This window comes from Agelaius phoeniceus, chromosome 6 (genome assembly GCF_051311805.1).
Source record: "Agelaius phoeniceus isolate bAgePho1 chromosome 6, bAgePho1.hap1, whole genome shotgun sequence".
Lineage (NCBI taxonomy): Eukaryota > Metazoa > Chordata > Aves > Passeriformes > Icteridae > Agelaius > Agelaius phoeniceus.
In genome coordinates, this window is record NC_135270.1 from 45,444,212 (window position 1) to 45,465,381 (window position 21,170).

Sequence of the window (21,170 nt, forward strand, 5' to 3'; positions counted from 1 at the left end):
ATAAAGCCAAAGACATGCCATGTGCCTTGGGGTCTCTATTATAAACTGTAGCATTTTTTAAATGTTCTCGCTTTAAACAATATTGTGACATTTTGACCAGGTTAATCTTTTAAAAATAATGTTCTCCTGTCCAACTTTTATATATTCTCATTATTCTAATGTTCATCCATGTTTATTGGGTGAAAGAAAACTGGTTCCTTGTCCTGGTTTAGGGCAAATCTGGGAGGAAACATCCAAAGAGCTCCCTCTAGAAGGCAGATTCGAGTGACCCTTCCCCCTACTGGTTCAGGCAAAGATTTCCTTGGTGAAAAGTGGAAAAAAACAGTTTATCTAACAAGAAAGGTATTCTGGAAGTTCACTTTCTGAAAACAAACTCTGTGCTTCTTCTCCCCTCTTCTCTCTTGGAACCAGTCTTAAAGGTGCAGAACTTAATATCCAGCATAAACAGAACAGACAAGTGGGGATACAAGCATCATAAAGTCACTCTAGGACATTCCTCTTTGATCATTAAGAGGCACTCTGTCATAATTATAACCATCCTCTAGAAAATAAAAAAGGCACAGAAATTGACTTGACAGAGACAAAAGTGAAAGAATGATTTGAGCTTGCCAAACCTGTGGATAAGAAAGTACAAATAAATGTGATTTTTTTTACTCAGTAGGAAATTAGAATGAGTGAGCTCTTGAACACCCATGGGAGATTGGGAGGATAGACTTGTGATCAGATGTTTTCTCTACAGTAGATTGATAGTCTGCCTTCTAGGGTTCTCCACTTAGAATGAAAGAAGAGCACGGAATGCAGAAGAGGCAACTTAATGAATGCTGTGTGACTTTCTGTCACACCTCAAAACTGAGGTGTTTTATCTTTATATAGTGAAGTAAGAGTTGTCTGATAGAAGGGTGTGGATTATGTTTTTCCAGAAACATAAAGGTGCAGTGACAGAACCAGAGATGGAAGATATTCCTCTATTTTAAAAGCTGAGTATGACAATGAAAAGGACCTTAATGATTACGCTTAGAAAATGTGAAAGTAAAAACTTATGTTGGCTATTTGTGTGTTATTCAGAAGGTTTTACTGATGTCTTCCACTCACCATGCTAGATTGTTAGGTCAATCATAAATTAATTCTTTTTTTAATATAGGTGTCGATTTCAGTTTTTCTCATTATTCTATTTTCCCTTGCATTGCCTTTACATGAAAGAAAAAACAAATAAAACCACAAAGAAACAATCCATAACAATGTTTAATGACTGCTGGATTCTTATGTCATGATTTAGCCACTTTAATTACCTTAATTTTATCAAATTCAACTAAATGTTGGTTGGATTGATCTACATTTGTGCAACTGTCATCAGCATGAAAACTATTGTAATTAACATCAATATTCTATAACTATGTCTACCTGGTTCCCTTCCCCTTCCCCTTCCTTTCTGCCCCTTTCCTTCTTTTTCCATCCCTTTCCTTTCTCTTTCCTTCCCCATCCCCTTTCCTTTCCCTTTCCTTCCTCAAAACCTTTTTTAATAAGCTGATTTTCCAAAATTTGATGAAGAATATATTTAGTGATTTTTTTCCTTCTGTCAGCTGCATGAATTTAAGGCCTGAAGTAAAATTTTTCATTACAGACAAAACTGAGATCATTCAGTATGATTTAGACCAACCTCTCAGTTACAAAATGATTTCCATTTCCTTTTACCCTCTTTCTTGCAAGCTGCAGAAATCAATCTAACAATATAGCTGGAAGAAAAAAAATATATTAAAACAGACACTTTCATTTTTATAACATTTCTTAATGTTATCCCATCTTACGTTTTCTATAAAATAAGTGAGGTTGTATTATGGATCAGTGGACCATCACTCCAGGCTAGCCCTCTTGTATGATCACAGATAATTTAAAGAGAATATATTTCTATAATGTCCTTTTAGTTTACAGCTTTTCAACCATGCAAAGCGGTTTGCTAGCAAATAAATAAATAAATGCATCCTTGACACATTTATAGTCTGGTGATGGTGAGGGCAAAAAAATTGTTTAAAGTCCAAGTAATCAGACTATTACCAGGATTAGGTGGAGAGGGGGAAGGGGTGCGCAGCAGTTTAAGCAGAGCGTGTTGGTAGGAGCGAGGGGGGACGCGTCCATCCTAGCGCTGTGCTCTGCTGCCACCTTGGCCGCGCCGCGGGACGTGCAGGTGGCTCCGCTCCGCACCCGCGGAGCTCTCGCTGCGCACCTGCGGCAGCGCTCCCGCTCCTGCCTGCGGAACCTCCCTCGGCCAGGGCTGCTCACGGCCCCAGCCGCGTCACTGCGGTTACAAACTGGACAAGGATATGTGGGATGTCTAAAGGGTCAGTTTTGGGGGGAGTTTTGGGAAGGGGGGGTTGAGTGTGGCTGGTTGTTCTTCAAATGAGGTTCATTTGCCTGCTGCGCTTCAAATCGGAAATTGGAAATGTGGATGGGAGGAGAATATTTTTTTTTTCCAGTCCTTTTGCTTACTGTAGGATTCATCTCCTCCCTTGTCCAGCCTTATCTTACACATCTAATGAAGAAAGCACTGAAATTCCCATTCATACACATCTACCTGCCTCTCCATCCTTCCTGCAGCATGACCACAGGGGCTCTGGAAGGACCGCCCGGAATACCAGCTGCAGTCAGAGGTCGTGTGTTTCCCCCTCCTTTTTTTTTTGGGGGGGGGGGGGGGAGGGAGGGGGTTGCGTGGGAGGGAGGGGATGAGGGCAGAGTAGGGTGACAGAAATATCATAATGCACTTTAAATATATATAAATGAGTACTAGGCAACCAATAGAGTTTGTTAATCTTGTTTCCCTGTGGTCTTGACGTTGTCTTGACATCGGGCTCTGGGCTGGTGGTACACACTTTGGAAAGCTTTCAAGCACTTCATTACTTAATTTCATCTTTGAATTGCACATGCTTTTCCCTCAGTTTTAAGATTTCTTGTGCTTAGGAGGAAACATGCTCTGACATGCTGGAGTTTGGTGGTGGCAAATATTTCCTTTGAGTACAAAGTGCATGTGTGAAAAAGGCTTTTTTTCCTTTCTTTCTTTCCTGAAAATATGTTTCTTTCTCACTTGCTCCTTTCTCTGTTGTAGTTAATAACCTGTAAAAGAGCTGATTCTGGAGATCTGAGTGAAATGGCACTTTTGGAATTGTGCTTTTAACCACACCACGCTGGGGAAAGTGCAGAAGCTCTCTATATGTGCGTATAAGAGGAAGTCGTGCCATGCAGATGAGTTTGCAGACACGGTGACAGAGGGGGACCGCAGGTGAGTCCCCAGCGATCTGCTTTGCCAAGAGGATTTTTCCAGCCCCTAATCACAGAAAAGCCCTCCATCTGCTCCCCAGAGTTGGCGGTTCTCATCTGTTTCAAGTGAAAATAACCAAGAATATAAAATGGCAGGTAAAAAAGAATGCCCAGCCAAGTAGCCGTGTTGTCCTGCATTCCCCCCAGCCAGCATTCCCCGGTTCGGGGGTCTCGGTCCCCGGGCGAGAGAAAGAGCTGCAAAGGGTTAAGCCGCTGACTTTCCTGCTAGGCAAAGTTTGAGGAAGAATATGTCTGAGGCTGGATACGCTGCAGCCCCGCGTTTGAAATCTGTCACCCTCACTTAGGAGCGCTGCATCTCTAGTTGTCACCGGTGAATAATGATCGCACGGCGATAAGATCGCTCGGCGGCGGTGCGCCGGGGCCGCCCGGGGGAAGAGAAGACAGGAAATTGCGAGGCGTTTAGCCGCTTCAACGGGGTGTTCTTCTGTGTCATCGGTGGGTGTCAGGGTCAAATGACCGGCTGGAGAGCAGTTTGGCAAGATAATTTCTTTCCTCCTTTCCTTGAGAGCAACCTTGGGTGTTGGTGACCATTGGCAGCTATGGAAAACAGAGACCTCGGTGGTGATCCTTAAAATAGTACCATGCTGGAGCCCAGCCGTGCTGCCACTTTCTCCCCTTTCAACCTGCCGGACCCGGTGGGCTTTGGGTGACCTACCGAGAAGGAACCCACTTCCGCAGGAGCAGGTAATGCCTGATTAAGTCACTTTCTGGATTGACACAATCTTGATTTGACCAAAACGTGTCCTGAGTATCATTCACTGATTTGAAGTATAGGCTGGTTGAGGGTCCAGGGACAGGGAGAGGAACAGGAATAATTCCGCCTAATCCCTCTGAGACTGCGGAGCAGCGCAACTGCCTGCAACCTTGCAGAAGTTTTTAACATTCCCACTTTCCTCCCTCATTAGGGGCACAGAGGGCAGAAATACTTGTGATCGACAATGGCCAGCTCTGCCTCCTGTGCTGACGACAGGTTGCTAGTATCGGGGACGTGGAAAACAGAGGGACAGGTGGATTACACATGAGAAAGAGAAGTTTTTTCGCCAGAAAATTCACTGGCTGTCCATCAGTTCATGAAGGTGATATAAATCATACTCAAATGAGAACTCTGAAAAGTATGCAGGGGCTAAGGAAGAAAGAAAGAAAGATCTTAAAAAGTAAAAAAAAAAAAAAAAGTACCTAGCACATTAGCCTTTGTACTCTACAGGACTCCTGATCCTTTCATCCCTCGGGACCAGCTGGCAGCTGTGAGCAGTTTCGGCCACAGAGCAGCCCCTGGGGATGCGGGCTCTGACCGAGGGACTGACCGGTGTCACACCCTCTTCTTGCCGGCCGGCTGGGACCCGCGGAGGGCCCCGGGCTGCCTCCCCTCCGTCCTGGGGGCGTAAAGCAGGGAGGGAAGCGGGATCTCGTCCTTAACTCCCTTCCTCTTGCTGAGTGCCCTGAGAAATGCTGGCTACCTGCGCTCCCCGTCCGTGCTCGCTCCCCACCCCCATCACTCCGCGTAGGTGAGGGAGGGCACGAGTCCTTCTCCGAGCGAGCAAGCGGCGCGGCTCGGCTCGGCTCGGCTCCGCTTCGGGCTGTCCGTACGCGGGGACTCTCCGGAGCCCCCTCGGGGGGCAGGAGGTGGAGGGCAGGGCGAGTGCGGGGGCAGGAGCTGCGCCGAGCACACGGCGCTGGGCCGACCCTCGCCGGGCTCCTCGGTACGGCTTTATTGAGCCTTTGAAGTCGGGAGTGGTTTAGCCCCCCCAAGCGAAGGGCGAAGGAGGCGCGGAGCTAATAGCGAGTGATTCCGCTTATGAGGTACGGCCGAGCACATAGAACCACTGAGCAGCCAGGGGTGAGGGGGAAGCCAACCCCGAGGCATTTCGGTTCCCTTTTCTGTTTCCTCGACACATGGCATTGATCAGCTCCCTCTCCTCCATCCCTCCTCAGCCCGTTTCTTAAAGTAACTCGCAGCAAAAGCTGTGCTGTGCGTTTTCTTTACTGAGAAATGTAGGAGTTTGAGACAAATTCTCTTCGCACACCCCACGTCCTACCTTGACGGCTGTATCCTATGGCTCAAGTGCTTCTCGGTATTAAATAGCTTTGTGTTTAAGTGGACTTTCCAGGACAAGGCAGTAGCCTACTAGGGAGCTGGACGGCGGGGGAAGGGTTACTCTGAAACAAGCGCAGACAGCCCGGCATGCAAACACACACACACACACACACACACACACACACACACACACTCTCTCATATGTACACACGCTGAATGTGTACAGGAGAAATAGGAGGGTGGAGGGGAGTGGGTGTTGTTACCGCTTTAGGGCAAAAGACGGTTTCTCCAGAGGTTTTTAAGTCTTTATGGCTGATGATGAAAATCAGACAGAATACTAGACGAGGTCCGTCTCTTCCCTGAGGGTTGGAGATTCTTTTATTCTGTGTTATATTTGTTGAATACTGGTGCTGTGTATCTAAAAGTTCGCAAGGGAGGAAGGAGAGGAAAAGAAGGGGGTGGGGGAGGCGGGCTTGTCGGCGGCTGCACATGAAATATCGCCATGTTGGTGGAGAGCACGGCTGTAATTATTGCTAGCGAGGGCATCTCCCAGAACCGCCGCTCGGGGAGTTTCTCAGCTCACTTCCCGGCTTCCCTTCCGATACGCTCCGATACACTCGGAGAGTCCCCGGAGCAGCGGCGCGGGGCAGTCCCGCCGCCAAGGACGCGGGGCGCGCACCCTCCTCTCCCGCAGCGCGGCCCCGGCGGTGAGGCAGGGCGGGGAGCGGGGTCTCCGCAGCCCGAACATCCCCCGGCAGCGCCGCCCGCTTGGTTCCCACTGCTGAAAGCGGGGGAGCCCAACAGATGTAGCTGGCTAAATTGTCCTCAGCAACCTAGGGGTTAAAAGCAGCCGGGGGGGGGGGGGGGGCGCGGGGGGGACGGGGAGGGAAATAAGGAAAGAAGAAAAAGAGAAAATCTAGTCTGACTTTGCCTCTTGGAAAGCTTTAGGTTGCAGCCCTGCCTTCCAAGCATTCTTTAAAGTAGAAATGTGGGAGGGACTCCAGGAGAGAGAGAGATGGCTATCAACTGAATTCATTACTGTAAACATCTCCCTGGGGTGTCAGGCAGGGAGGAAAAAAAGGCACGACTTACATTAGCAGGGAATAGTGAGATGTGAGGCATCACTACTGCTAAGATCATCCTGCAATCCCGGCTGGAGGCAGGCGCAGGACTTGGAGAGAGCCAGACACACGCTCACAAATATACTCACATACATGTGTCCGATGCCTTCTCCGACTTACGAGGGTCCTGGGTCGCCGATCCTACTCCTCATGTGATCTTTTCATCATTTCCAGAGGATAGAAAGAGACAAAAAAAAAAAAAAAAAAAAAAAGGCAAACAACCAAAAAAATCCAGAAAGAAAGAAACCCCAAGACCAAGCGTAGCCGCGGTCCCCTCTCGTTTATTTTTTTACCGGAGAAGGAGGAACGGCGGGGGAAAGAGAGAGCGAATCGAGGAGAGAAAGTGCGTTGGGAATGCCAGAGCCGTGGGCTGCGCGCCGGAGGAGGAGGTGGCGGAGCAGGGGGTAGGACGATGCCGCCGCCTCGTAAGGGCGGAGGAAGGCGCGGGAGGCGCGGGGGTCGCTCGGAGCGGCGGCGGCCGGCGGGGAACGGGCCCGCGGGGCCGGCCGGGAGCGGCGCCGGGCGGAGGGCGGCGGCGGCCACCACCGAGGAGCGGCGGCGGCAAAGTTTTGGTGTGGGGGGCCAGAGGCGCGGAGGGGGATTACGATCCGTGCCGGCGAGGGATTCCCAGACACCGCCAGGTACAGTTGGGATTTCATTTCTTACTCTTTTCCTTTCTGGTAATTCTAGCCCCGGGCGATCTAAAGCCGCGGTGCCCTTTGCCTGCTCCCAGATGGCAAAGTTGCGGAGCCGGGATCAGGCTGTATCAGAAATACCGCCTTAGCCACGTTAGAGCCCCACGTCCCCGGCGCCGGGCACGCACAAGTAGGATTTATGAATGGCCGGCGGCAAGTGCGAGCAGGGTCCCCGGGCTGCTTTGCGCCAGCGTGTGGCTCGGGAGCGGCACTCGGAGCTGGCAGCTGCAGCCAGGTCCCGGGTCCCCGGTCGCGTTCCACCGCCGAGCAGGGAGGGTGCCGAGCCTGGCCCCCACCCCGTGGGGAGGAGAGAGCCGAGCACTACCCCTGCGGCAGGGGCACCGGCAGAGCGCCCCTGTGAGCACCACCAGCGGCTCTGTTTGGGAGGTGGCTCGGGGAAACGGGACCTTTAGAGGTGAGCCTTGCTTGGGAGAGGTAGTCGGCTTAGTTCGGCGCTGCCGAGTGTTCAGGAATCTGCGGGGAGAGTCGGGAGCTGCGCCCGGCAGGAGGATCCACCAGATCCCCATCAGCAGCCTCCGGAGCGGGGCTGGCGGTGAGTGGGTGGGGGAGAGGTTAAGGGAATCGGATCGAGATTCGGAATACAAAGGAGCCGCTCAGAGACCCGACGAGTTAGACGGAGATCTGACAAAATAAGAATAACTACTACGGGGGGGCTGGGTGCGTGGGGATAGTGCGTGAACAAGAAATAGCAGATGGCAAAAGGAAGTCAAGCAGCTGAAAAGACCCCTCTTGAATATGATATAAAACCCCATAAAAGATAAATAAACAATCATTAAAGTTAGGAGAATAAGATTCTCCACCTTCTTTTCAGAGTGGGAAGCAGTCAACAGGAGCTTTTAATTAATTTTAATGGAGGAAATCTGTTTTAGGGCTTACAATAAGCTAATAAATCCAAGGCACAAATCCGTGTAAATTCCTGCACTGTATGTGGAAGGTACTGATTGTATTTCTTCAGATACTGCCTTTTGCAATGCAGCGTTCAGCCAAATGGAAAGGGAGAGGTTCCTTACACGAGGAGCAGGAAAAGATACTAAAAGCAAGTCAGACCTCTTCCTCTCTACCTCCCTCTCCCTCTCTCATTCCTTCCCTCTCCCTCTACCCCCACCTCTCTCTCTGAAAGTGAGCGTGTGTGTTAAAGAGAGGTTTATTTACTGTAACTAACTTTACAGTGCTTGCAGGGAAATTAAACCAGTTTAGAGGTTGAGATTGATCAGTTCTTGGATTTAATAAACCCAACTAACCATACAAAAACCCCCACAAATTTCCATGGACTAAATTCCTTGCTGCATTCACTGACATGGTCTTTCTCCAAAAAAAGACCTTTACATATTTGTAGTTTGAGACAAAGCTAATGAATTAATTTTTGATATATGTATTTTTGGAAGGAGAAAAGTTCATCCTGGCTTTTTTTTCAAAACTCTTTTAAGGTACTGTACCTATATCTCTATTCACCTTTTTGTCCTTTTTTCTTTGAAAGAGTCAATATATGCAATGTTATCACAGAGATATAAACTTTGCATAATGAAAAAGATCTAAACATTGTACGATAAAAAAGATATAAAAGAGGTGAGTTTAAAGTCATTATTTCTATGTGACAAAAGTGATGTCAGAATGTGAGTGTTGATCTTGTTTCTGAAAATTATGTGAGGAGAGATTTCAAGAGGCTGTTTCAATGGTTGTTCTGTGTGCTGATATGGTAGCGAGGCAGTTAAGAGAGTCCAGGCCTGGAGTACTGTAGGTAAAACAAGTCAGAGCACTGTGCAAATATAGTGTCTATAAAACTACCTGTGACTAGAACAGTCATCAGTGTTTTCCAAAGTCCAAGGCTTTAGCAAGAAGTGGAGCTGGAATGCACCCAGCGTTCTTAAGAGCTGCTCCTCACACACACATACACCCTGTATTTTGTATAAGGTGATGTTATCTGTGTTTGGCTTGGGGAAGTCTGGATCTAATTTGAGCCACTGTTACAAGTTACATTTATATCCTGGCCTGCTGGATAGCTTGATTTAGGATGTAGACATATCTCCTTTGCGCAACCCTACACCCTTCCAGTTGGAATCCGCATTACATAGGCTGTGCTTTCCTTCAAGAACCAAGAATGTGCTTGCATTCAACTGCTTAAAATAGCAATATCTAAAACGTGGGATGTCATTAGGGCTGACTCCCCTACCCTTCCCACAGCAAAGGAGGACAGACAGAGTTTTACCAAGTGAAGAAAACAAAAAGCAGTTAAAACAAGTACAACTATCAGGCTTTTCCTGTGCTGAAATGTCTATTTAAAGGACTAGAAAGAAGGCACACTTAAGATAGTACTGTTTACAGGAAGGTGAGAGCTTTATTTCTTGATCATTTCTATTACCTCTTTAATCTCAAAATGAGTTCATTTTTGCCTAAGATACTTTCATGTAACTTTCAGGCTTTCACTAGGCAGATTCAAACCCAGTCCATTACTGACCTCTATCTGTGAGAAGGGTGTAGTCAATGGTGTATTTTTCCCTTCTCCATAGTGGATAGGAAGCACAGACTATAAATTGTTTTAGTCTTTTACATCTGCAAATCACCTAGATTTTTAGGTTATCAATCTTATATTCCTTGCAAACAATGTGATTTTTCAATTTTTTTAAGCAGGAAAACAAAAACAAACCCCAGTTCCAAACATGAAAGCGCTTTCAATCAGTTTCAGCTATTCCAGTGGTAATATGATAAATATTTGCAAAAATCAGAAAAACAAGAAGTAACCAGTGCTCTTGAACATTAGTAATAAAGGAATTGCATTTATATTTGTTTGATGTTATAATACTTACTCTAAAGCAGGCTGAACCTGTGTGAAATTTTATTGCCCCTCAGTGCTTACATAATTGAAACTTGAGAGAAACACTCAGATCAGATATACTATGAGTAGAGTTTATGGTAGCAGGGTGTTTAAAAAATGTAAGGAAAAAAAATCCAGTGCTGTCTATATTAGGAATACATGTCAGAGATCAAGCAAAAAGGGGTCTTTATAAAACAGATGGACTTTTTTAGGGGATTATTAAACCCAGCTTCCTGATACTAATTTGCCTCTTGTTTATATCCACAACTATATTCCATATTTTAGTTAGTGATTGCAAATGTCAGTTAAGCACTTGACCAGCAAAATCTTTGAGTAGATGAATACCACTGTTTGACATTTCTCAGATTGTAGTTGATTACCTCAGCGCTTGGTAATGTGATGTTTTAAGGTGTTTCCTTCCCTCCCCCTTGGGCAATTTTTTAGGAGTCTTTCTGCAAAGCTTTTTATTTATTTCCCCAAGAAACCAGAGTTGGAACTTGCCCCAGAGGTGTAAAAATTGTTTTTTCTTTTCTATATGTTTTTATTTTTTTCTCTTATTAAAAAAAATAGAGAAGAATAATATACAGCTGTTCTTTTTTTAAAAGAAGACTAATTGGACATGCACTGATGGTTTGAGCCTCAGTTTCCCTACAGCTATGTGTAACCGACACATTTCAAGTAGTTGGCTTATTTTAAAGAAAAACAACCACAAAAAGAACATAATTAAAATGATGGCATGTTTTATTAATTTATTTTAAACACACCGAAACCTTAATCCATTGATGATACTCAGGAAAGAAGTGTTTGAAATAAAAGCTCTGCTCTGTTTAACAAATTATATTCTAATCACATCAAATAATAGGCCTCAGGAATACTACAATTTAATCTGATATTTTCAGCCACTGGTGAAAGGTGTTGGGACCTTCTTATACCTTTTCTTTTGTTAATTGATGGTCTTCCCAGTTAACAGGTTGTTTATTTGTTTTTTTTCTGTCTTTGATTCCTTCTTCTGATGTGGCCCCTTGAACTGTATCAAAATTAAATACTAGCAGCAACTTAAATCCATCATGCTCTATTCAGCATTCCTGAAAACTTAATGATGCAGAACAAGGTCTGTAAAGTTTCCCTTTTTAAAAGAAGTCTTGTGTTTCAACTCTACCTAGAAACAGTCTTCTGTATATTTTACTTCAAGCTATGACTGCTTTATTTGGTTTGAGGTTTTATTCATAAATCTTTCCTAGCCTAGTGTAATGCAAGGATGTATTTAAAAAGACATATGACGCAGAAAATTGTTTATCAGTCTTTGAAACTGTTTAAGTCCTTTCAGAAAAAAACCCTCTTTTGATATACATGATCAGATCATTGCCAGATTTGGTCCTGCAAAGTGATGGCTTTACTTTGGCCCCAGGTGAGAGGTGACTTGCTTCCAACAGGTCAGTAGATTACTGTGATGGTCTGCAGTGTGTTTTTGCAAATCCTGACCCAGGCAGAGACATACCTTGAGCCACAGAATCCAGTACTTACTTTCCAGTACTTACTTTCTTTTAACATCATTTATTTTTGAAAACATCACAGTGAAAATGTTTGGGTGAAGTGACAGAAGTTCTGCTCTTTGGCCAAAGTTCTTTATTGTGTCCAGGTTGTCATTGGTAATCTAATTATCTTAAAAATATCATACAGATATCAAGCTAGTTCCTTCTCGATGACTGAATTAATCTAAAGCAATTCCAAAAAATCTCTTCAGAAAAAATTTTCAAGATTTTTTTAATGACTGAGATCTTGTGGGAGCATTACAAGGAAAAGATTTTGAAATTCCCTGTCTGATTTATTAGACATTCATTGTCATGTACATCTGGGTTCAGGAAAGTCAGGGCAGCTGATGCTACACATTTCTCTCATAGTAAATGTGGTAAACTATGTAGTTTACCACATTTACTATGAGACAAGTGCTACATGACCTCTTGAGAGGAGAGAAGGTGAGAGTGCTGAATGAAAAGCCTCATCAGCGCCTCCCAAAGCCAGAAATCAGTGTGCTGCAGTGTTACTCCCAATTCTCACTGGCAGCTTTTATCATTCCTTCACAAAACCAACAGGTCAAATTAAACTAAAGAGTAGAGCTTTTTCTGACAGTGCTTCCAGTGCTGCACCACACAGCTGCACTAGCAGCTCATACCTGTCCAAGCTGTTCCATATGATCTAGCCAAGAGACATCATCTTTAAAAGGGTTGTCTGTGTGGGAAAGTGCTCCAGCAGCATGGCCTAGGAATGCTGGGGGGATTTGGTGATGCTCATGTACAGTCTTCAATCTTCACACAGGTTGCAGAGGGTCAAAACATGGTCAAACTGGAGTCATGGGGTCATCAGCTGCAGACCTGTAGGTTCAGAGTACAAATATTTCTTTCTCTTAAGATGTCCTGTGTGTTTTTCCTGCAGAGAAAAGGATGACCTTTACAATGTCACTGGAAACTACTGCCAAAAAAAAAATTATATCAACATCATACTGACAGAACATGAGAATTAATATGCAGTTTTGAAAAAGAAATGTAGGTTATATATGTGTACATGCATATATATACAGTTTTTGTATGGGTTACATATATAGGTGACTGTGACTGTCTAGTCATAGAGGTCTCCCTCAGACCATTCAAAGCATATATAATTAATATTAATTAGCAATTCATTTTGTTGGTGAACTGCAAATCAAATTAAACAATAAGAAAAAAGGTATACTTTTCCTACAGTGTGTTGGAAGCTTCTATAGTGGGTAAAAAAGCTGAGGTGTTCCCAAGGGGTATTGCTCCCGAGATCAATAGAAAGAGTCTGTCCCAAACTCACCTGTGCTTGTGAAATACAACTTCACAGCTGAGGAACTGCATTTTGAATTATTGTGCTGGATTCCAGACTCAATCCTTCTCTCTTTCACTGGCAAGTTAATTTCACAGACACTCTTCTCATTATTAGGTAATACTCATGTGAGTAATGATTTCAATACCCCAAAGTGATGTCATTTAGCTGTAATTGAAGATGATACAACCCCAGCAGCATGTCTCTGATTATACTAATGTATATATGCTCTCAATAGGAGTTTCTTCACATATGTAAAGGAAACAAACTATGTAGGTAAAATTAATTTAAGTTACTAGAATTGTGTCTTTGTTAGGATTGAAGCAGTATTTGTGTTTGTCACAGGCACAGCATACATAGGTATACCTCTGTAGAAACTATCTGCAGATAAGACATTGTGTGTGCATATCATTTAATGAATTATGGTTTTGGTAGGTGAGGGAGTTTTAGTGAGCCTGTTTCATGCCCTAAATGCAAACTGAAACCATGTCAGGTGTCTCTAAATGAAGGAGTATGTCTTAGCCATACCTTATAATTTCATTTATGATCTAGGAAGTTTTTCCTAGGTGGTGCTTCTTGTGTCACTGAGAGATTTGCATCCAACTAAATGCACCCTATTTGTCTTGTTAGGCTGGTTTCACAGGCCATCTCATTGGCTCATCCAAGTTTAACCTTATTCTTATCTTTAACCACTTAGCTTTGGAGTTAGTCACAAATGCTCCAAGACTACGCATTATTTTTTGAGCCATATCGGTTGATAACCTGCTGTTAAGTTTAATCATTCATTATGTAAAAAAAACCTAAAAAACCAAAACAACAAAAAAAAAACAAACCCCAAATCATTTTGATGCCTGAATTGGTGTTACCTTAGATCTGATGATTGTAGGACTCCAATTAAATATATTACTGTTCTATATGCATATTGCATCATGTTATACAGATCCATTACAGTAAGCCCCCACATCATTAATTGGAGAAGGGAAAGTGGAGGCAGAATTTAATTTAAACTTTTTCAATACTTCATCATTTTATGCTTTGAACTGTCCATTGAAAATTTATTTCCAAATCAAAATAAGTAAACTAAGCAAATAAGATGTGCTGTTGTCCGGCCTGATAAATTTCTCCTCCTTTAAAACAGATTTAGTTGTCTAAGAACAAATTTCCTCACGTTGAAGATGAGTATACAGTGAAGGACTGTTAAAATTTAACAGAACATGATCACATACAGACAGTCATTCTCATCTGTATTGCTGAATCTTGTGTATCAAATTGGTATATGCCTAACAGTGATTTTTGAAATAGCTCATTCTGGCCCTGTGCCATGCTGCTCACTGAAGAGCTGCTTCTTGAAGAGTTCAACAGTAAATTGTAAAATGCATTTTGCCAGTGAAAGTCTTTTTTTTTTTATTTGAGAAATTATTTTCACTGTTCAACAAAACTAATTTCAAAATCTTATTATTGATCAGTGATGCAGCAGAATTACAATCTTTACTCATGGAGAGAAGTGCCTACCACTATAGCTTTGAAAATACTTAGGAAAGAAAGAAGCATAATGGACACCTCTCATTCCTTTAAGAATGTGGACTTTGAATGCCACAGACAGAGTCAAGTCCCTTATAATTGCCCAGAGATGCCTAAGCATCTGTGACAAAGCATCTGACAGTAATGTTACTCTAGTTCTTTCAGCCATGCTGAGCCCCATAAAATCTCCTTTCTAAATTTTTTTTTATTCATGTCGTATTATGTATTTAAAACGATAAAAATGTAAATACATGCATGTGGGGAGACACACACACAAAATATAGAAAAGAAAAACAACAGAAAAGATTTTCAAGATAATTAGAGTAACAACAGATCATTTAACAAAATATATTTCCTTCTGGAGTTTAGTTAGCATCTTCCATTTTTTTAATTTAACTAGGTAGTGGGGCAAAGAGTGATACTGAAGAATTTTGAAATGGAAACTGTTACATAAGTTTTTCTAGTTTGTTTGGTTTTCTACTCTAGTGCTTTCCCTCTGCAGTTAATACAGAACATTTTTCACAAGTACTACTCCATTCAATATACAGTCTTAAGAAAAATGTTGAAATTTGGTTTAATTTTAAATTCTGGATACGGGGTTCTGTATCCCTTCTTGTGTGATAACCTAGAACCTTAGATTTTAGTTATGTATAATTCCAGTAAAATGCTGTCATTGAAAACTAAGTAGAGACCAAATAAACAACCAAAACCCACTAAAACAAACCCCAAAAGCAAAAACAAAGGAAACCCAAGCCCACAATTCAGGAACTGTGGAAATCTCAATCCTAACAAGATGGTTGTTTTCTGTTCCACACTGGATAATCTTATCAGCATCTATTTAACTTTATATTTCGTACCACATCCAGTTTTGTCTATTATCACAGAATTCAAACACTCAGCTCTATTCTCAGATCAGCACAGTGGATCTTTATAAATCTGGAATAAATGAGATGTTAGAGTTGCTGCCAGCAGCTCTGGCAACAGAACTGTTGATCTACCCAGATTCTCTTTCCTGCAAAAATGTCTTATCAGCAGATCCACACATCCTACATGGTGTGACTGTGAATTTACAGATAAGAGGATAGAATGACTGAAAGTGGATGGATGGCATGATCATAAATAGGTCATGAGTTACCAACTGTGGAGCTTGATCCTGACACCAGGAGAGGCAATTATAAATTTTAGAGCCCTTCAAAGGATAAGGAGGTCTCTAGGTAGTAGAGTTTTAACTCTTCACCCTTCATTTGTCCAAAACTGAAAGTACATAAATCAGTCCATACGAGCAGAGATGACTCTGAAATTCATAACCACTCATCTCTGTGACATTGATGGAAACTCTATTGAATCAAATGCATAGATATTCTAATTATGAACCTCTGATATTCAGAACTTCCCTTAGGCCATCAATATCTCATATGCAATCATATTTTACAAGCTGCCGAATGATTGTCTGGTTATGCATGTGCTGACCTAGGGAAGGCATCCTCTGGTATAGCCAACCAGCTGCAGAAAGATGATCCTTTTTGAGCTCTAGGAGAATAAACACTTTTAAATTTCAGATAACATCAGTGTCAGTTCACAGGCTGCTTAAGTCTTGTGAAAAAATACTTGGCAGTCTTGGGAAGGGGTGTTTAAATATAGCACTGTATATTGTCTTGTGTTGATTGATAGCCAATGCTTGTCGAAAGACATTCTTTTTAACTCTTTCACTGCCATGCTAAAAGATTATCTCCTCTTTAATACAACAGGAAATAAAAAAAGACCTGGAGCCTTGCTAAGAAATTTGCCTTCCCACAGTCTGGGGTACTTTTATTGACATATGTTTGTATTCTGGTAGCAGAATACTACTCTCCTTTTTGTCTCTTTCACTGCCTCTGTTTTTTAAATACATGTGGCAATATAGGCTGAATCAGAATTTTTAGTTAGCTCTTCAGATAAGAAGGATCTTTCTTTTAAGCTGGAGTTCATCCTCTTATGTCTGTCATGTCAGGTGCATTGAGGACAAGTAGCCTAAAGATACTATCAAAACTAATAATAATGCTCACAGAAGCTTTTATTTTCATTTAAATACTTCTCATATCATTTTTGAAGGTCAAGTATTGAAGTATTGTGCCAAAGGGAAGATAAAAGCTGAAAAGGGAAAGTAACTAGAAAATAACTGAAAAACAGGATGGAAGTGAGTAATCAAAGTTGTCCGGACCTAATGAAGTCCAGAGATAAACAGGTTTATGTGCAACAGAAAATCAGAATGTCCTAATTATCACAGTTTTAACCACCCAAGCTGTTACTTGTCTGAGAAGAAAAGGACTGCCATGAGAGGGAGAAGTAGGACAGTGCACCTTCTAGGACAAGCTAAGATGGGACAAAACGATCTGTTGGATTTCCCTATTTGTTTCTGTTGTGGGCATAGCACATTTGAATTGTCAGGCAGTTAATGTTCTCTCAGAGTGTGTTACCTCTAGAACAGAGCCTTTGCTGGTTTTGTGAGTCTGTTGCTCTTTAGCCTATTCCCTATTAATATTATTCTGTGTTCTCGTTTTTGTGTCTTTAGAAACTATGCATTTTAACCATAAGAAAAAACAGACACAGAGTAAAGATGGGATGGATAAAGAAATTAGTGATAAACTAGTCTGAAATTTTCCTCTCAGGAATGGGTTTATTCACATAAAATTTCTTTATGTGAATAAATCAAAGGGGAATAATTACTATTATGTGTTATTTAAAGTATATAATATAGATCCTGGTAGCTTTTTTCGTTAGACATCCCATCTGAAAGAGATTAGGGATCCCTTATGTTACAAAAAAAAACTGAATTAGGGGAGCAATGTGCCAAGGGAGCAAATGACACCAAAGTGGGTCTTTATTACTGTTGTTTCTAAGAAACCCGGTGAAAGAAGTGTTCACTGTGCACTGTAACATTCAGAACTGTGATGTTTTCTCTGCATCATCAGTGCATTCATGCTGTCCTGTTGATTAAATCACTGTCTAGGTCAAACATTGATCAAACTCTGTACTATGGTCTGCAGTATGCTTTTGCCTCTTGCAGCTGAACTCAGGGCAGAATTCAGCCCTGTCCCCTTGTCAGGGGACAAGGAGGGTACAGACTAAACCAGCAATGGCTGCAGAAACTCCCTGTGCATGTACATATGGGAGGGTTGGCATTTTTCTTCCCCCAGGCACACCAAATGCCCACAATCAGCATCAGCACCAAGTCTGAGCCCTTAACATGAAGGAAGGAGATAATTCGTGGTGAAGGCTATACTAAAGATATATGTCCTTGCTTTGTTAGGGAGGGTATGCAATTTTTTTTACTGTGTTAGCCTTCTCCACGAGTGTTGTGGTAGCAATAATATTTGGAACAACATGTAATTCTAGTTATTTGCTCACTTATTATCTTGCAAAAAGTCCAACAAAGAATCTGACTAGAATTCAGTTACTGTAACTGCAAAACAGAAAAAAAAAGCTCAGTGGAAAAATGGCACCGTATGAGTTAACATGTTAGCCCTTCATTCTTTCAGATCAAGCTTCCTGTGAGTAATAAAACACAAGGCAGATGAATTTGGCTGGTCTCAGTCAAGCCTCTCATGGATAGTTGCCCACACGGGAATAACTACTGCATAGATTAGCTCTGTGAATAGTTCCAGGACAGGTGTGGGGCTGAACTGCTTTGGCAGAACTGTGCCAGGGAACTTGTGTGTGATGATTCACTTGGTGCTATCTGCCTTCCCTTTTCATGAGCACTAAAATTTAACCAAACATGTTTTTTAGTAATTGATTTTAGGAAATTGGAGAGAACTCAAATTTTTTTCAGGTTAGCAAATACTTTTTTGGACAATTCAGACAAATGAAGTACAAGTGGAAATTAGAATTACCCTTACTAGGGTAAGAAATTAGTCAACGTTTGATTCCTGACAACAGAAACAGTGTTATGGTTTCTGATTCATCTTTCCTAATTGACTAAAAGAAATAACAAAAAAGTGCAATATTTAAAAGCTTAAAAGGGGAGTAAATGACACAGGGTTTCTCTTGCTGAATACAAAATCTTTTTATTACTATTTAAAATCCAGGCATAGTCTTTGGTGATCTATATGAAATGAGAGGGCGACTCAGATAAACCCACCACTATTAACAGATCCTTGTTTTCCAGTCCCTGTCAGAAGTGAAAAGATTTGTTAGGTAAGGAAGACAAACTGCTCTTTGACCTCCACATGCTCTTCCTCCTCTGTTCTTACAAAGCAGACGTGAGCCTCAGTCACACTGTACAAGTCCTCATAAAAAGCACATTATCAGAAACAAACTCTACACTATTTTTCCTGACATAAAAAGAGGGAATGTAAACATAAGATAGGAGGAACAGTAAAGAACAGCATTTGATCCATGAATTCTGATGCACAAGTGGCTTGATATTAGATGTGTAGTAGCACTTGCATAAATCAGGGCTCAACCAGTTTATAGCTGAATTATCTACGACATAAAACCGAAAACTCTGTTGAGCTCCTTGTTAGAGCTATGACTGTAGGCCAGCCTTCCTTCTTAAATAATAAGGGGAAGGATTGCAGTCTGGTAGCTGACACTGCTGTTTATGCCCTGGCTTCCTCAGAATCAATAGAGGACCCTGCTCTTCAAATCTCTCACACAAAGTAAATATTTTTTTTCTTGATTTAACTGGAAATGCTTGGGCATGCAATTGCCTAAGGTCAGGTTTACAGCACTTCTCTAGTTATTTGCTACACAGTTTGGAGTTTCAGAGTCAACTGTGGAGTAATTTATAGAGGCATCTATTTTATATTGCAGTTATGATCCTTATATCTGTCTCAGCAATTGCTCTGCCCATTGTGACTGACATGTTTTCCATGACATTTTTCATGCATTCCACCATTGCTATAACTACTGTAGATTGATTTTCACAGGCATGTGACCATTTTGGGCATGTAATATGGCTCTAAAAAATTTACCAGCCTAACCATCATCTCCTTCTGCTAGAGGACTACAGATATAATGGCTTTATCAATGCAACAGTGGACTTTTGCAACTTGTAGTAAATTTCAAACTTAACAGTTTTAATGAATTAGGTAATTTCTAATGCTGCAGGAGCTCTCTATTGCAGGAGTAGGGAGAATAATGACAGAGGTCCTCTATCAATTTACCGTTTTAAAATTTCAGTTACGTTTATAGTTGTGCATATTCTGATGGTGGTGTTGTCTAAGAAAGATAAGAACAGCATGAGACAACTGCTGTAATGTTACTGGAGAAAATTCAGTATTGCTGTGTAGCAGTGAATATTTATCTCCAGAATTTACAGTAAGACTTTGCTATCTGGAAACCAGTGATGTTTATTTCATTCAGGATTTAGTGGCCTTTTTTCAGTACAAATTTCAGTAGTACCCCAGAGGCTGTTAATGCCTACTAATAAATGTGTCCTTTAATTAGTCATTGTTTCCTTTATAGAAACTAGTACAATGTTTTGCAACCAGATATAAAACAAAGTGAATAATAATGAGCCAGATTGCATTCTGTTCTATGTGATCTTATTCTGCTCATCACTGTATTAACCTAATGCCAATATGAAAAGCTTTAGTGAAAGCTGCTCTTACAAAAGTGTTCTGCAATGTTCAATAATATTAGGTGTCTTTATATAATGCAGAGAATTATTAATACTTAACATGAGACCTGGTCAGTCAGAATTAAAAATCTTTAAAATTCCTTCTGATCATGATATTGACGGCAGTGGTTTGTTCACACAATAATTTATGGGTACATCAATCATGTTTATAACTCCACTGACTTGATACACATGCACAGTCTAGATAAGTAATTAGCAAAATGGTCTCAATTGTGCTGCATATTCCAGCTGCAAATAACAATGTTGCAAAAATTACTCCCAATGGATTGTTCTTCTAGAAATGTTATATCCAGCATTTCTCTCACCCCTGCTCTCTTGCTCTCTCCCTCTCCCTCACTTTGGCCTTCTATTGTAACCTCTAATACTTAAAGCCCCAGACATGCTGAAACCTGGATCTTCCCAGCAAGATTAAAGGGTTGCATTTTCATGGTACTATGATTCCATCTATTTTAACATCTCCTATCAGAGAAGAAGGAGTCCACAGGTTCACTAATGGATATAAGTACAGAGCTGTCATTTTAGGCTGTGGGAAAATGAGATTAGAACTGATCTGACAAGAAACAAATCTCCGCTTCCTTTCTCTCAGGTAATTACACAGGTTGAATTCATGATCCCAGTGTATTTCTTGCTTTTCAGGCAATTTCCAGGAGAAAGATTCTCCTTGTTATAAATAAGTACCCGTATTCTATAATTGCTGACAGTCATTTGGGGAAGTTTTCCCTTACATGCATTGCTATGCTGCAAATAAAAAAAGTGAAATAAATAACACCATATCTCATATTACTGCTCTTAAATAGAGAGGGATCTTTCTGATAATTTTTCACTCTGTAAGTCTTCTCGTGATTTATCATTACCAGTAAGGGAAAAGGAACTGTAAAACCTGAAATAGCAAAAACTAAAGGGTCACACTTTCACCACAGATATTTCTCCAGTATAAATATAGGTTCATTCTTCTAAAATCTGGAATTACCTTACATCTACATAAATGAAAATGAAGACACTCCTTGTTTCAAATCTTTACCTATAGGATAAAGCAGAAAGAAGGTGAACATCCTTGTATCAGACATATTGACAGTGTTAGGGCAAAACATATTTGGAGTTGTAAATAATCAGAAACACAGTGCATGTACAGACCTGAAGTGCCTGAAGTAAAGTAGAGAGTGCTCGT

The 21,170-nt window shown here is 41.7% G+C and overlaps 1 protein-coding gene across 5 annotated transcripts in view; it reads left to right on the forward strand.

Annotated features, from left to right (window-relative positions):
* Positions 1-3,875: 3,875 nt before the first annotated feature.
* Positions 3,876-21,170, forward strand: part of FLRT2 (fibronectin leucine rich transmembrane protein 2) — a 61,560-nt gene continuing 44,265 nt past the window's right edge. The window contains exon 1 of one of the 5 annotated variants that reach the window (XM_054634867.2): positions 3,876-4,014. The gene's annotated coding sequence lies outside the window, so the exon portion shown is untranslated. Of the gene's footprint in view, positions 4,015-6,307; positions 6,891-6,986; positions 7,128-7,467; positions 7,597-7,617; positions 7,735-21,170 lie in introns of those variants that run through there. The other 4 variants (XM_077180589.1, XM_077180588.1, XM_077180591.1 and 1 more) reach the window with 4 other exon arrangements.